Here is a 14,399-nt window from a genome sequence, read left to right as displayed (position 1 = left end):
ATCACTTGGATGCATTATGGACAAAGCACAAGCAGATTCCTATGGGGACAGGCTGAGGGAGTTGGGGTGTTCAGCCTGGAGAAGAGAAGGCTCCAGGGAGACCTTAGAGCACCTTCCAGTGCCTGAAGGGGCTTCAGGAAAGCTGGGAAGGGACTTTTTACAAGGGCATGGGGTGATTGGAAAGGTTTTAAGCTGAAAGAGGGGAGATTTAGATTGACTATTAGGAAGAAATTCTTCAGTGTGAGAGTGGTGAGACACCGGCACAGGTTGCCCAGGGAAGCTGTGGTTGCCCCATCCTTGGAAGTGTTCAAGGGCAGGTTGGATGGGGCTTGGAGCAACCTGGGCTGGTGGGAGGTGTCTCTGTCCATGGCAGAGGAGTTGGAACTAGATGAGCTTTAAGATCCCTTCAAACCCAAACCATTCCGTGATCTTATGACTCCCAGCCTTTCCCCTTTGCTCTGCTCCAACCTCCTGTGCCAGCACCCACACCAGCGAGCAGTAACTCGGGGCAGACACCCCTTCCAGGCACACACACTGGTTTCCTCGGCCAACAAATTGAAGCTGTAAATATTGATAGCCTTCTCTTCCAGGGCTTTTTAATGCCCTCTGATACTTAGAAACTATTAAGCACACCCATCATTACTAACCTGCAAAGTAAATGGTTCCTAATGGGCAGGCGAGCTGCGCTGGCCCCAACAAATCATTTCTAATGAATAGTACCTGGCACATCCATCAGCCCAGACCGCCAAGGCAAATCCATCCACCTTGGCTGCTGGAAAGAGCCAGGCAGATCTCACCCTCTCTTTCTCCCCAAGGTAGAGGAGGGTTTGGCTTGTAACAAGTAAGTGTGACTGTTTCCAATCTTTTCCCATTCCTGCCGTCAGGATCTTCAAGGCAGGTTTCTCAATAGCCGGGGCTGCTCCCGCACACAATGGCGAGAGGGCTCTGGCAGCAGCATGAAAGGTTTTAAATAGAAACCAGCGTTTCTCCCTCACACGCACACAATGCTTCCCTGACCCTTTCCCGACCTCACCCTCAAATCTGGGGTTCACAGCCCCAGCCTTGAACCCAGCTCTGTTTTTTCATGTTTGGCCTCTCTATTTCCTGAGGTCAGGCAGCCCACCGCTCCATTAGCATGAAGCAACTCAGGGCTCATTTGCCAAAACTGACATCCTGGGAAAGTCCTGATGAATTTATGAATTAGAGGCTACAGATGCCAGTAAAAGAATTAAGGACTTATTTATTTATATCTTTTTTTAAAAAAAATTTAAAAATATTATTATTATTATTTGCAGGAAATCAGCTGGGATGCTGCTGTTTTTCTTTTTCTGAAAAACACCATCAGCCTTGAACGCTGCAAAGGCTGCGTCAGCAGCAGCTTTCTTTTAAAAAGGAAAAAACACATTTTTAAAGGTCTGTTGAGTTGTGTTTTTTGTTGTTGTTGTTGTTGTTGTTTTGGTTTTTTTTAAAGGAAGGGCCAGAGGAAGCAAGCTTGGCGAGCAGAAGGGGGAGGGAGCTGGCTCAGCGTCCTGGCAGGGTGAGGTGCTCTTCTCACCTTGCAGAACGTAGTGACTGCAACACCGAAGCAAAGAGGTAAAATTTATATCTCATAAATCACATGTCAAGTGCCTGCAAGGAGAGGTCATTAAACAGATGTATGAGGCAAGAGGCAAAGTCCATCCATTTCAGAAGACGCCCCCAGTGTCAGCAGCTCTCCAGAAGCCTCGAGAGGCAGGAATCCAACCAGCACAGCAGAAGCTGTCCTGATAGTCTTATTTATTTCCTCCTCTATTTATTTGATTGCATTTTCTTTATTGAATAACTTCCTGGGCTTTCCCCTGTCAGAGCTGCCCGATGGGGGGGATGCAGGATGGCAGAGCAGAGGGAAGCACATCAAACAGCTCAGGAGGAACAGAGGGATGGAGTGATGGATGGAGGCCACCCTGTGATTAATAATCAAACCAAGAGCTTTTACTGGGAGTCATGTGGAAAATGTGGCTTTGGAAACATTTGTCTTCATCCCACAAACAACAAGTGGTGTTTCTCTCCCTTTCTTTGTTTCTTACCCCCCCTTCTTCCCTCTCTCCCTCTTTTGGCTTGTCTCGCCCAGATTCACTGATTAAAATCTTTTCCATCCTTTACCTGCTCCAAGTGGCTCCCGTTCTGGTTTGATTTATGCTTTGCTTATCTCAAGCTTCACTGGAAAAATAATGACCAGATAATAAAGAGCACTAAGTAGCTTTTCAAATGACATGGCATCCGCTGCACGGGACTGGGTTTTGCAGGAGAGGGGAGGGAAAAGCTACGATGGCCTCAGGCCAAAGCAGAGAGAGGATAATGGAGAGAAATTCCACTCCCACCATGGCTCCGGTCCAGGGGCTCCTTGCCAGGTGCAAGCCAGGGGCACCTTCAGCCAGTGCCTCAGTCAGCCCCTCCATGACATGCTGAGGGTCAGGGAATTTCCCTTGACAAATGGATATTGGGATTTTCCCAGGGGTTTTGGCTGGTATTGCAGTGACTGTTGGTCCTCCTGGGTACACGTGGCCCAGAACACTGGTTTCTCTCGAACAGATTCACCAGGGATGCTCTTTCTCACCTCCTTGTTCATCTCCAGGACAAACTCTGCCAGGGAGAGGGGAGATTACCAGTTCCATCCTCCAGCTTGCCTGAGATGTTCAAACCCCATTGCTTCTTGAACCCTCTGGGTCTTGCTCCTCCCAACAGACCTCCAAGAGCTCCAGATCCATGGGGATTCACCCACAGCAGTAGGGATGAGACTTTACTATAAGGCTGGAACCTCTGGGTTTCCCTGCATTATTCCTTGCTGTCTGCAGGGACACTCAGCTTCACTGTTCCAGCTTTCCCCAGCCCCTGCAGCAATGTCATCTGGTTAAGGAATTGCCATTAATTTTAGGGTAGGAAGGACCCATTGTTTACTGTGTGATCAGGGAAAAGGGAACATTTTTGTTGCCAATAAACTATTTTTAATTGTAATGTAGATCCAGTACGGCCAGCAAGGGAGTTGCTGCGTGGGAATGGCAGGTTGTTTGTGGAACAAGTTGGGTGGCAGAGAGCAGGGAGAAGCTTTGCAGGGACAAACACTGTTCCTTGTCCCACAGCAGAACCTCGAGACAGCTGCCCAGTGCCTGGGGATACACAGCAGCAGCCAGCCCTGTCCCTTCCAGTACAAATTTCCAACAAATCATCCCCAAAAATGTGCTTCTCTGTTCAGTTTCAAGGGGCGAAGAGATTCAAGCCAGCTCAGGACTTCGCAGCATGAAATTATGGTAGAGGAGGGAGAGCAGAGATCCCTTCTGGCTTTAAATAATCCTAAAAAATAGATCTCTCTGGCTTGCCTCCTGGCTCCTTCCAAGGAGTAAGGGCATGAGTTTGTTGGGAAAGGGAAGGAATAGCAGTTTATTTACCCCCCTCCTCTGGCAGGGAGCCAGCAGCTTCCAGCTCCGGCACCCCGGAGCCCCCTGGGCTGAGCACAGGTTCCCCACACTCTACGCTCTATAAATACGTGTGTGTGACAGACTTGGCACCGTGTGTTCCTGTAAGTGATGTAATCTTTGGGAAGTTACTTAGCAACCATGGAAAATGTTTTGGAGGCTCTAATTTTTCAGTATGGTAAAATGGTGTGTTTCTGCAGTGCAGCTCATCAGCGTGCTGGCAAGTCAGCCACCGTGATCTCATTTTCTTCATCATTATTTTATGTGAATTGGGCTTTTAGCACTAAAGAGACCACAAAGATTTAATTCAAAAATGTGATTGCTTTATGTTTCCAGGGTATCATTAACATGGCATCTACGCAAATAACCATGGTAACAAACTGGTAATTAGTACATATATGGCACTTATTATTAATACAGAAACAGGACAAGTTCCAAATCAGCACAGATTACAGTACATTATTACCATAGTAATTACCTGCAGTAACACACACAAATTGAACTAAATGGCCAATTGAACTAGAGTGAATGGCTTTTTATTCCAGTCCCTAAATAATGTGCATTCTTGGCTGAGTAGTTCAAGGTAAATAAAACTGTTTTAAATTTATTGCCAACTTTTTTTTTCCCCGCTTTGCTGGGGAAGGGCTGGGAATGGCAGGAGTCAAGACTTTTTTTGCTGTGCATACAGTGTAATTATTGTGCAGACTAAGCCATTCCTGACTCCCATAGAAAGACAAAGAGGGTAAAAGTTATTGGTTTCTATTTTATTAGTAGGTTTATTTCTGTAATTTCAGCCATGAAGTAATGCTTAACATATCTCAAAGAGTCGATGCCAAATAACGTAGGTTCCAAATTCAGTCTTTTGGTTTCTGGGAGAGGTTGGTTTTTTTTGAGAGAAAGAATATCTGCACTTGGAAGAGGATAGAAACCTAAACATTTTTAAAACTATCACATTTATCAAAATAATAGAAAAACAGGGCTTTAGCCTAACCCTTCCCCCATGGTTTGAGGCCCCAGTATAAAAGTACTGAACCCCGAGTCAAACCCAAAAAGTCAAAGGCACAGGCTGGAGCCAGCAGTGCTGAGATGAAGCCAAGCACTGAAAAAAAAAGAAGAGGAAAGCTCCAAATGCTTCTTATTCTCCCCATTTTGCTACATTACATTGGTGCCCTGACTCCTGTTGCTGCCCAGGGACAGCCAGACAGCATCTTTCAGGGGTGCTCAAAGATGCTGACTCCCCAGGCTGGGAGCTGGGTGAGCGATCCTGCCCTCGGGGAGCTGCCGGGGAGCAGCCCTTGAAAGGCCAAAGCCACCTGTCCATCCTTATTTATTTATTTTAGTTTAGTTTCTAAATGGAAATAACTTTTAGAGAGAAGCTTTGAAAAGAAATCTCTGCCTAAGTCTGCAGTTTTGGCAGGCCCAGGGGCAAGCTGTGCCACCGCCGTGCACACGCGCATGCAAGGCACGCTCCTCACACTCATGGGCAGCCTGTCCTGCAGGTGCACAGCTCAAGACTTCTCTTTTCTCTTTTTAATTTTTTTTTCCCCAGCTTTACCTCTGGAAATGATTCTCCTGGGTTCTTTGTTTGATGATGTTACCATTCACTTCTTATTGGGAAGGGCTTTTTTCCAGCAGACACTTTTCCTGCCCAGGGCCCCCCTGAACAGGTTCTTGGAGCACAGAAGTGGCCCCAGGCCCAGCAGATGAGGTGCCTTCCATCTCCCCAGCAAGCAAGAGCAGAATTAAAATTGCAGTTATTCACAGATTTATTTCTTTTTTTTCTCTCTCTTTCCTTCTCTCTCCTCCAGACAAGCCTTAGTATTTCCACTCACTGCTGGTAATTCAGACAATCCTGTTCCTTGACCTGACTGTGCAGAGCAGCACTGGAGTGAATGCCCACATTTTGTGCTGGAGACAGGCAGTACACGAGGGCTTTAGCAGCCAGCTCAGCCATGAAGACATCCTACCCTCAGATCTGTACAAGAGAAAAAGTGGAGAACCTTGCCCAGCAAAAAACCTGCTTTATTAGGCTCTTTAGATGTGCACTTGTGCCAGGCACACCGGGGAATCGTTGCTCCTTTATCTGGTCCATCTCTCATTGTACTTCACCTTCCTCAATTCATAATAAAATTATTATTTTAGCAGGCAAGCATTTAATTAAGTTTCACTGTATTTGCTTTGGCTCTCACAGCATGGAAAATCTCTTCCTTTTAACAACGATCCATTGAACGAGATCTGATCAAGCCAAACTGCCTGGAACTCAGCTTTGTGCAACCCCCCTCTGCTCTGCCCACTGCTCCCTGTCTCCTCCCAAATCCCCAGCCCCCCCAGCCATCACTGTGGGGCTCTTGTCCTGGTCTGCCATGCCAGGAGCATCCCATAACCCCTTTCAGAAGCAGCAAAATTTCTCATCCCTGCCCACTCCACCCCCTGCAACCCCCCAGCCTGACTCACAAACTTGCCACTTCAAATTAACACCCATTAGGGCTGATTTCCATCACGCTCTTCCCACGCACCCGCAGCAGAGCATTACCTGGGTTCAAAACAGGGTTTAAGCCTTGTTTTGATGCTGAGTTTACCCCAGTTTTGTTTCTTGGGGGTGTTTGCCCTCAGCAGAGCCAAAAACATCTCTTTGGAGGGTGGGGGCAGAGCAGGGCTGCCTCTGAGGAGCAGTTCTGCTCCCAGGCTCAGTTATTTAATCCAGCAAGTCCTTGGCACATCAGACCTAAGGGATAAAAGGCTGTGAGCTGCTATTGAGGACTCTTCCTCCTGTGATTTGCTTTAATTTTCTCAATAGCAACTAGAGAGGGGGGAAAAAAAACACAATGGGCTTGATATGCTCAGCTCCCAGCCCTGCTCCACTGGCAATCACCAGAAGCTGGGACCTTTCTCAGCCCCAGCACAAGCTCAGGTAACCCCAGAGATCCACAGCACTCAGACTTGCACTAAGGACCCCCTGGGAAATGTCATTACCACCACCTTGTGCCACAGCCACTGCCTCACTCCAGCCCCTTCCTGATTCCAGGGACCAAACCAGGCATCCTGGGATCTTTCAGGATCCCTGCAGCTGACCAGGGCTGTGCACAGATGATACAGGACCATGCAGCCCCCAGCCCATATGCCATCTCCCACCGACCTGGCATGCAACATCCTACTTCACCTTAAAAACCCCAAAGGACAGAGCAGGGTTTTATTTTCCCTCTCCCCTCCTCTCTTCTTGTTACTGTTTTGTTTTGCAGCACTTGCTGCTGTTGCCATGCTATGTCCTTTTGTTGCTATGGATTAATAGTGTTTTTTACTTATTTTTATGTATGTCCTGGGAACACGATTGCTTAATTTGCCCTGCAGGTTTGTAGGCCTGACAGGCATTTCCACATCGTCCCTGTGCTCACCTTATCTTAAGCCAGTTCTGGGCTGCTTGCAGGGTAAATACCTGCAGAAATGTTCACTCAGAGGCTTGGGAAAGGTATTTGGCCCAGCAAGTGGCCGGGGTGAGAGCAGAGGGGACGTCCTGTTCCTACAACCCTGTTGTCATGGGGTTATTTTTCATCTAACCAACCCAGAATAACAACTCAGAAGCCACCCGTGTAATGTTCTACCAAGCCTGAGCAGAAGGATGGGCCTCAGCTGTCCTCCACAGACCTCCAGAGCCTAAAGATGACACATCTGAAGGGCTTGCATAAAATGTGTTCCTCCATGTTATTATAACGGGCAGCAGGATTTTGCCTCCTGTTTTTTCTATCCCTGGAAAATCCTGGTGTCTATAGAAGGGCCAGGAGTCCCCGGAGAGCATCAGAGCTGTGCCATGGCAGAGCCCTCTGTCTCCAGCCTCTAATGTGGTGATGGGAGTGAGGCTGGCGGAAAGATAATAGGAACAGCGTGTTTTTCAGTGATTTTAGGAGATTGTTTCACATGCTGTGGAGTCAGAAGACTCAGCACGGGGAGGGTGGAGTTCCTGAGGCTATTTGCTCAGATCCCAGCTCATTCATGCCCCACAAACCTCACAGGCTGGTCCATCACAACCGGCTGCCACTGTGGTCAGAATTGCAGCTCTACGTACCCCTGGCCACCACTGCAACATTATTTGCCACCAGCCAGTCCAAGATGAGGACTTGCATAAGGAAACCACTGAGGATTTGTGGTTTCAGCTTGTCATAAAAATGTGAAAGCACAAGGGAGGATCAGGAGGGATCTGCTCTGGGTCTGGCTCCACTGCATACCCCTTGTGGGATAATCTGCTTTATTGTGTTAAGGCAAGCCTTTAATTGCTCTGTGTCTCCATCTTCCCCACATGAAATGGGGAAAACAATCCATCCATTTGTCCCATTATCGAAATCTTCAGGGAAGTGACTTTGTCCTGTTATTATTTTTGCATTTGGCTCACCACAGTGGCCACCAAGCCCTAATGTGCTAATGAGTACGGATGCAGGGATTGGTCTCTTCCCTTCTGCAATTAATCTTGCCTCCATCCTACCAGGTCATGTAATGAGCAACACTCAGACAAATGCCCCCCCTGAGTAGTGAGCTTCAGAGGTTCCTCAGTTGCACACATCAAAGAGGAGCTGGTGACATCATGGAGATCACAGAGAACATCAAGTCTGCCTGTCTGGGGTGGGGGGGGAATAGCTTCTTGCAGATCCACAGCTGGTGGGGCTTTTAATTGCACAAGGGCCAAGGAACATTCCAACCATAACATCCTGCAGCCTCTCCACCACCAGACAAGGCGTCTTTTATTAGCCTAGGAATGTATCTTTAATAAACTGGAGGTTTTTAACTTGTCAGAGGGTGCCGGGGATGGGATCCACCACAGCCTTTCTTATCCTGGCTGTGGCATGGGCAGCAGAGCAGGTCATCCCGTGGCTGCCCCGCTCCCCTGCCTGTGCCCGCGCTGGGCTGGTGTGATGCTCATTGCTCTCCAGGCAGCCTCTGGTCCCTCTTACCCAGGGGTGACTCAACAGACCCTCCCTGGACATCTCACAGCATCTTCCCTACTGTCCCACTGAAATCCACCCATGTGGCTGCAAGGTGAGGGGCACACGTGAGCTGTTAGTGAAGCTGGTCATCAGGGCAAAGGACCAAGCCCGTTCTGCAGCCTTCACCATCTCCACCATCATCAGCACGTGTGTGTTTGCACTAACTGGGCTTTCGGGGGCGGGGGGGGGATGCTCCATGCAAATAAGTTTGTTTTCTCCAATTCCAAAGCTGTCATCCCCATCTTCCTCACCTCTGCATATAAATATAGGTTCCTCTGTAATTCAGCAGGGTTTGGGGCTTTGTTTGAGGTTCAAGCAGCTCCAGAGGGAAGGTGATGCTGAGAGGTTGCTCCTCCAAGTAACAAATCTCCCATATTATTCCCTCTCCTTGGTTTATCCTCAGTGGTGGTAGCTAAGCTGTCTGAAACAGCATGCTGGGCTCCAAGGCATGCAGCCCTGCAAGGGGCTGGTTGCTTTAATCAATCCTGGAGGAGCTGGGAGAGATGCAACACCAGAGATTTGTTCTATTGATTAACCCAGCACCAGGATGGGAGGAATCAAACCTTGGGAGTGGATAAAAGCCTGGAAGGTGAATAGGGCCATTGTCAGGTTTGGTCGACAGGTTATTGGGTTTGGGGGATTTTATTTTTATTTCCTACCTGCAGGGCTGAGAGAAAGCAGAATAACATTTCTAATATTCCTCCCCACTTCCCTGTTTCAATTTCCCCAGTTAACACCACACACCAGTGAGACCCCCCCTCCACCTGCCAACCAAAAGTAAGATTTCACCTTATTGCCTCTGACAGCTCTCATTCCTCAGGCACTTTCTTTTTCCTTCCTCAAAGGAGGGGAAAAAAAATATCAAAGGTTTCAAAACCCTGAGCACCTTCAGAGATTGCAAAATGCAGCCCCTTGTTGGGAGGGATGTTCTGAGCAGGCAAGCAGGGGGGAGGGTCGATGTGATCCTGCACAGTTTGGGAAGAGTTACTGTTCTTTGACATTACATTTGCCTTGGGCCCTTGAAAGATGTTTGTAGTTTTCCATTAATATAATTAGTTTGGAAGTAGAGAGGCAGGAAGGCAGGGAGGAGAGGAGGGAAATGAAAATAATTTCATGGGGAATTCCCTTTAATGACTTTTTAAAAACACGTAATTGAAATTGGTGCTGGTGGAAAATGTTTTAATAGTGCTGAAGCCAGCTGAGAGGAAGCAGCAAGGGATGCTCAGAAAAACCCTTGTACGAGGGTTCTGCTGGGACAGGGCTCAGCTGGGGGGGCTCAGGGCTGCCCAGGGGACTGGCATGGGGATGGCAGCAGGATCAGGACCCATAGCCAGGTCTCCCTGGCCTGGGGTCTGCAGACAAGCTGCCCTGGGTTCTGCAAAGCCCTGGGAGAGCCCCACTTGCCATCATGGAGTGAGCATTTAATTTCCTTTTTTGCTGCTCTCCTGAGATTGAATTTGCAAGTCTGGAAGCAGTCAGGGATTCCTGCTGCCTGCCGAGGAGGTGCCAGACCCCACAGCTGTGGACAGACACTATTTACCCACTGTGGTGACACCGGGGTGACTTGGGGGGTGGCCTGGGGTCAGGACAGGGCACAGTCTGGCCAGGCTCCAGTCCCTCCATCCCTGGAGGGACGGGCTGGAGGAGGAACAGAGCCTGCCCATGCTCACAGGGCACAAAAACCTCTTTGCCTCCCAGTCACAAACCCCAGCATCTCCCCTGCCCACCAGAGTGGAGCCCAGCACACCCCGGGGGACACGGGGCACGTTGAGCATCCATCTCACCAGCCAGATTGTCTGCAGCCCAATTAAGCACACATTCGTGGGACAGGGACAACTGTTCCATGAGTAAGGTCTCCCAGGAAGATCCTGTGGCAAAGACCCCCCCCGGCAGCACCTTGCACACCCAGAGCTGCCCTGAGCCCCGCAGCAGCACAGCCAGCCATCCCTTCCCTCCCCAGCAGAGGAGTGCCCTCCTCTCCAGCCTCCAAGCTGAGCACTTAATTGATCGGATTATCCCTTATTTACTAATTAGCAGCCTTGTGCTCAGACGGCAGGAGCAGGGGCCAGCAGCACTTTCCCTTCATACCGGAGCAGTTGGTGTTTGGCGGCAGCAGAGGCTCCGGCAGCGCTTTGCTGGGATTCATTTCTGCCACGTAAAACTGAAGCTTGGCACGGGGCTTTCCTGGGAGCCAAGGGACACGGCCGGGAAGAGGCAATGCCAGACCCTGCCCACCTTTTAACCTGCCTTATTTTCCCTTATTCTGCACCAGGGTTTGGTTTTCTGTGCTTAACGAGCTCTGTAATTGCTGTCAGAGATAAAGGCTGCTGCTCCGTGCAGGCAGCACCAACACAGGTTTAATAGAGGAGATATCACCCAAGTGGAGTAATAAATTACACCAACACCCAGAAGACCTGGCTTTTGTCCTACAAGACTTGCCCACCACAAGGACACATTCTCCTGTCCATCACCCACCTGTCTCCATCCTCCTCCACTCTGCTGCCCATGCCACGGTCTCTCACTCTGGGTGTTCATCCATCCTCCCCAGATCAACACTCAGATGGCATTTTTATTCCCCCTAGCTCTTCATTACTGACAATTTGAGGGCTTAGGAAAAAAAAATAATAACACCTGGCACAGTCGCATTTTCCCTTTCCTCCCCTCATTTTCCACTATATTCCTGTCACCCTACCACCACCTCTGCTGAAGGACAGAGAAGAGCAACCCATGACAGCAATATCCATCCATCCTTTGCAGCAGAACCTGTGAGGTTGGTGAGAGTGGCCCAAGGGTGTAAGATGCTAAAACAAGTCAAAGGAAAAGGCTTAAGGGTGTGATGCCAGGCAGGATAAACCAGGCAGTGGGGAGGAAGGACACTCAAATCCACTGATGATCCATTAGCAGGCTGTGTAAGAAGATGTGAATGTAGCTTCTGAGCCAAAGAGCACACCTTTTGACTTACTAGCAGTCCAAACCCTGTGTGCATTACTTAGAGGTGTCCCAGGGGAACACAAACCAGCCTTTCCCTCCCAGAAGCCACTTGCACAGAAAGAAAGTCTGCTGTAGGAGACCATCTCACAGTATGCATCCAGGGGACCAGGTTGCTCTGTGCTGGGATTGTCAGGAGTGGAGGGTACAGGACAAGGATGCTGGGGCTGAGGGATGCACCTGAGGCCCAGGATGGAGGACAAGCTGCTTCCATGTGGCTTCATTCCAACCATCAGGCACAGCCACGGTGCCTCTGGCTCCTGGCTGGCTGGGGGGTGATGCTGGCTGGGTAGAGGGGGGTAGGTCCTCCCCCCACCACTGCATTTGCTCTCTTGCCAATGGATCAATTGTGTTCAGAGAGCTCCGGGCTGTGTGTAGGTCAGGCACAGCACTGGCTCTGCACTGCCATGAGGATATTAAACTGAACAAGGATCTCCCCTTCTTCCTCCATCCAACCCCCCCAAAGCTCAGCCCTTGGTAAAGGGCAGCTCTGGCTCTCATCCTAGAGAAGAAGATAATTTCTTTGAGGCTTTGGGCTCCTTTGAGCAAAGCCAGCATATGTGCAGCTCCTGGGCCAGTACTGAGGCTGTGCCCTGTCCATCACCCTGAGCAACATGCTCCCTGTGTGCCTGTGCATGAGGAGGGCTCTGTGCTGGGAGGGGAATGGGCAACATGACCCAGTTCATGGCTTTCTGTCAATACAGTTGGCGTTGCTCCCACTCAGCTTGGTGAAATGGATGAGGCTGAACCAGCTCCCAGAGAAGGGGGATTTCTCTGCTGCATCCCCCAGGGCAGCCCTAGGGAGGAGGGAGCTGAACGGTTGCTCCCCTGCTTATCTCTCCACAGGAGGAGAGCAGATTAAGACACATACTAACCTTCAAGCCTGGGACCTTTGGTTTTGGCCACCCAGCATTAATTCCCCCAGAAGCCTTTATCATTCCAGGAGGAAACCCAAATCCTCTGGGAACTTGGGCTCCTCCCGGGCTCACTAGCTGGAGGGGCTGTAAAAGAGAGAGAGCAGAGCAGAAATTTTCTCAAATGAAAAATATTCAGTAGTTGAGAGCAAACTAGCTGAAGATTTGACCTTGTGTTCTCTCCTGGGAACAAACAAAGGAGAAGGAGGATCATATCATTTTGCCTGAAATTTGGAGAGGCTCAAACCCCTGCTGTTCCTGCAATGAATGGCCATAAACGTGCATTTCCAGAGAGTGAGTTAAACAGCGACTGGGAGCACGGACTGTGTTTCAAGAGATGTTTATTTGTCCTCTCTGCCTCCCCATAAAGAGTTGCACAAGGACTTACTAAATTTTAACCCCGCATTGTTCTTGGGTAAACACTGCCCTGTATCCAACGTGACGAGTCCTGGCAGCTGAGATAAGCTCACATCAGCTCCTGCTCTCAGCACACGCAGCATCTCCACAGCACTCCCCAGGCAGCCCTGGGTACCAGAGCTGCACACAGACTCCACAGACCCTGGGGCAGCCAGATTGTTCCTGATTGCCTGCAGAACCTCTGGCAGTTTTCTGCGCTTCTCTGCCAAAAAGTATTTTGCAAGAAGGTGGGGAATGACCTTGGCCTGCAGAAGTGTAGCTGAGCTGGTAACTTACATCTCAGCCCCTCTCCATGTTTTAGAGGGTAGAAAGGGTAAGGGTGAGAAACAAGGAATGGTGGCCAAAGAGCTGTGCTGTGACTTCCCACCAACTCAAGTCCCAGGGACAGCCTTGTCCCAAGGTCCTTCTACCCCAGCTCTGACCACCACATGGAGCAAGCATGTGGTCCATCCCTCACATGCCATTCCAACAGGGACCATCAAGAGCTTCCTCCTCCTGAATTTGCACTCAGTCACACCCGGAACACTGGTGAACACACAAAAAAGGCTGAAGGGGATTGATACCACTACGGACTTTCTGCTTTCTTTCATTGCCTGTGCTTTTGGACCATCCACAGGCACCCAGAGGGGTGGGGAGTTGGGTCTGCACAACCATCAGCATTCAGGCAAGAGCAGCCTAGAGTGCTGGAGTCCTGCTGGGGGGAATGACTTTGCTGTTCATGAGGGAATGGCTAAAAAATCAACATGAAAAGCAAATCCCAGCACTTCAGCATGAAAGCTGGGCCAGCTCTCCCTGCCTTATCAGGAGCCCCCAAGAAGTCTTCACTTTTGGGGGTGTTTGGGGATGTTTCCTCCACTTGGGGGGGGGGTCATTAGCCACAGGACACAAGATGCTGAACATGGTTCTCAAAAAAAGAAGAGAGATCTGTGCCTTGTAGAAACATTTCTAAACTCATGTTTGTTCCCTCTCCTGGGTCTGGGCAGAATGTCAAAGCCTGCTCTGAGCTGGAAATATTTTAAGACTAGCACTCACTGGAGACTGAAACAATGGCAATTCTTCAGCTACTGAGGCTTTTATAAAAGGGCTTTTCACATAGAATCTGCTTAGGGCTGGGTTTTGAGGGGGTTTTTTTGTAGTTGGTTTTTCTCCCAGAAAGCACAGTGCTAGTGTCCACATGCATGTTTGTGCACACAATTCCACCTGTGCAGAATAGTGTCTTGGCTTTCAGCTGGGCCGTTGGTGTGAAAGCCCATGAGGATGCCCACAGGCCTCCTAAAATACAGCCAGCTCCAGCAGGAAGGGAGACCACGGCGCTCACACGGGCTGCCATGCAGCAATGCAGGAAGAAGACATTTCAGAGTAAATGTCAGCTTTTGCGTTTCTGGGTTTGGGGCTTTTTTTAAACACGTGGGTGGGACTTCTAATGCCTACATGAAGCTGAGATGGTTTCAGTCTCCAGGGCTTATCCAGAAGATTCACACAAACACTATGGAAAGTGTCTCTTTGCTTAGGAGGATGAAATTTGACACTGCAGAGATTTTAACCCGGTATTCCAGCAAGGAACCTCAGTGGTTAGTGTGTCATATCTGATAAAGGCTAATCAGCCCTCCTTCAGGCACTGTTCAATTCTTATTTTCATCTGTCCCCCATGCATG

Source organism: Apus apus, chromosome 19, assembly GCF_020740795.1.
Source record: "Apus apus isolate bApuApu2 chromosome 19, bApuApu2.pri.cur, whole genome shotgun sequence".
Taxonomy (NCBI): domain Eukaryota; kingdom Metazoa; phylum Chordata; class Aves; order Apodiformes; family Apodidae; genus Apus; species Apus apus.
The sequence above is the reverse complement of the archived record's forward strand: the minus strand, read 5'-3'. Positions refer to the sequence as shown.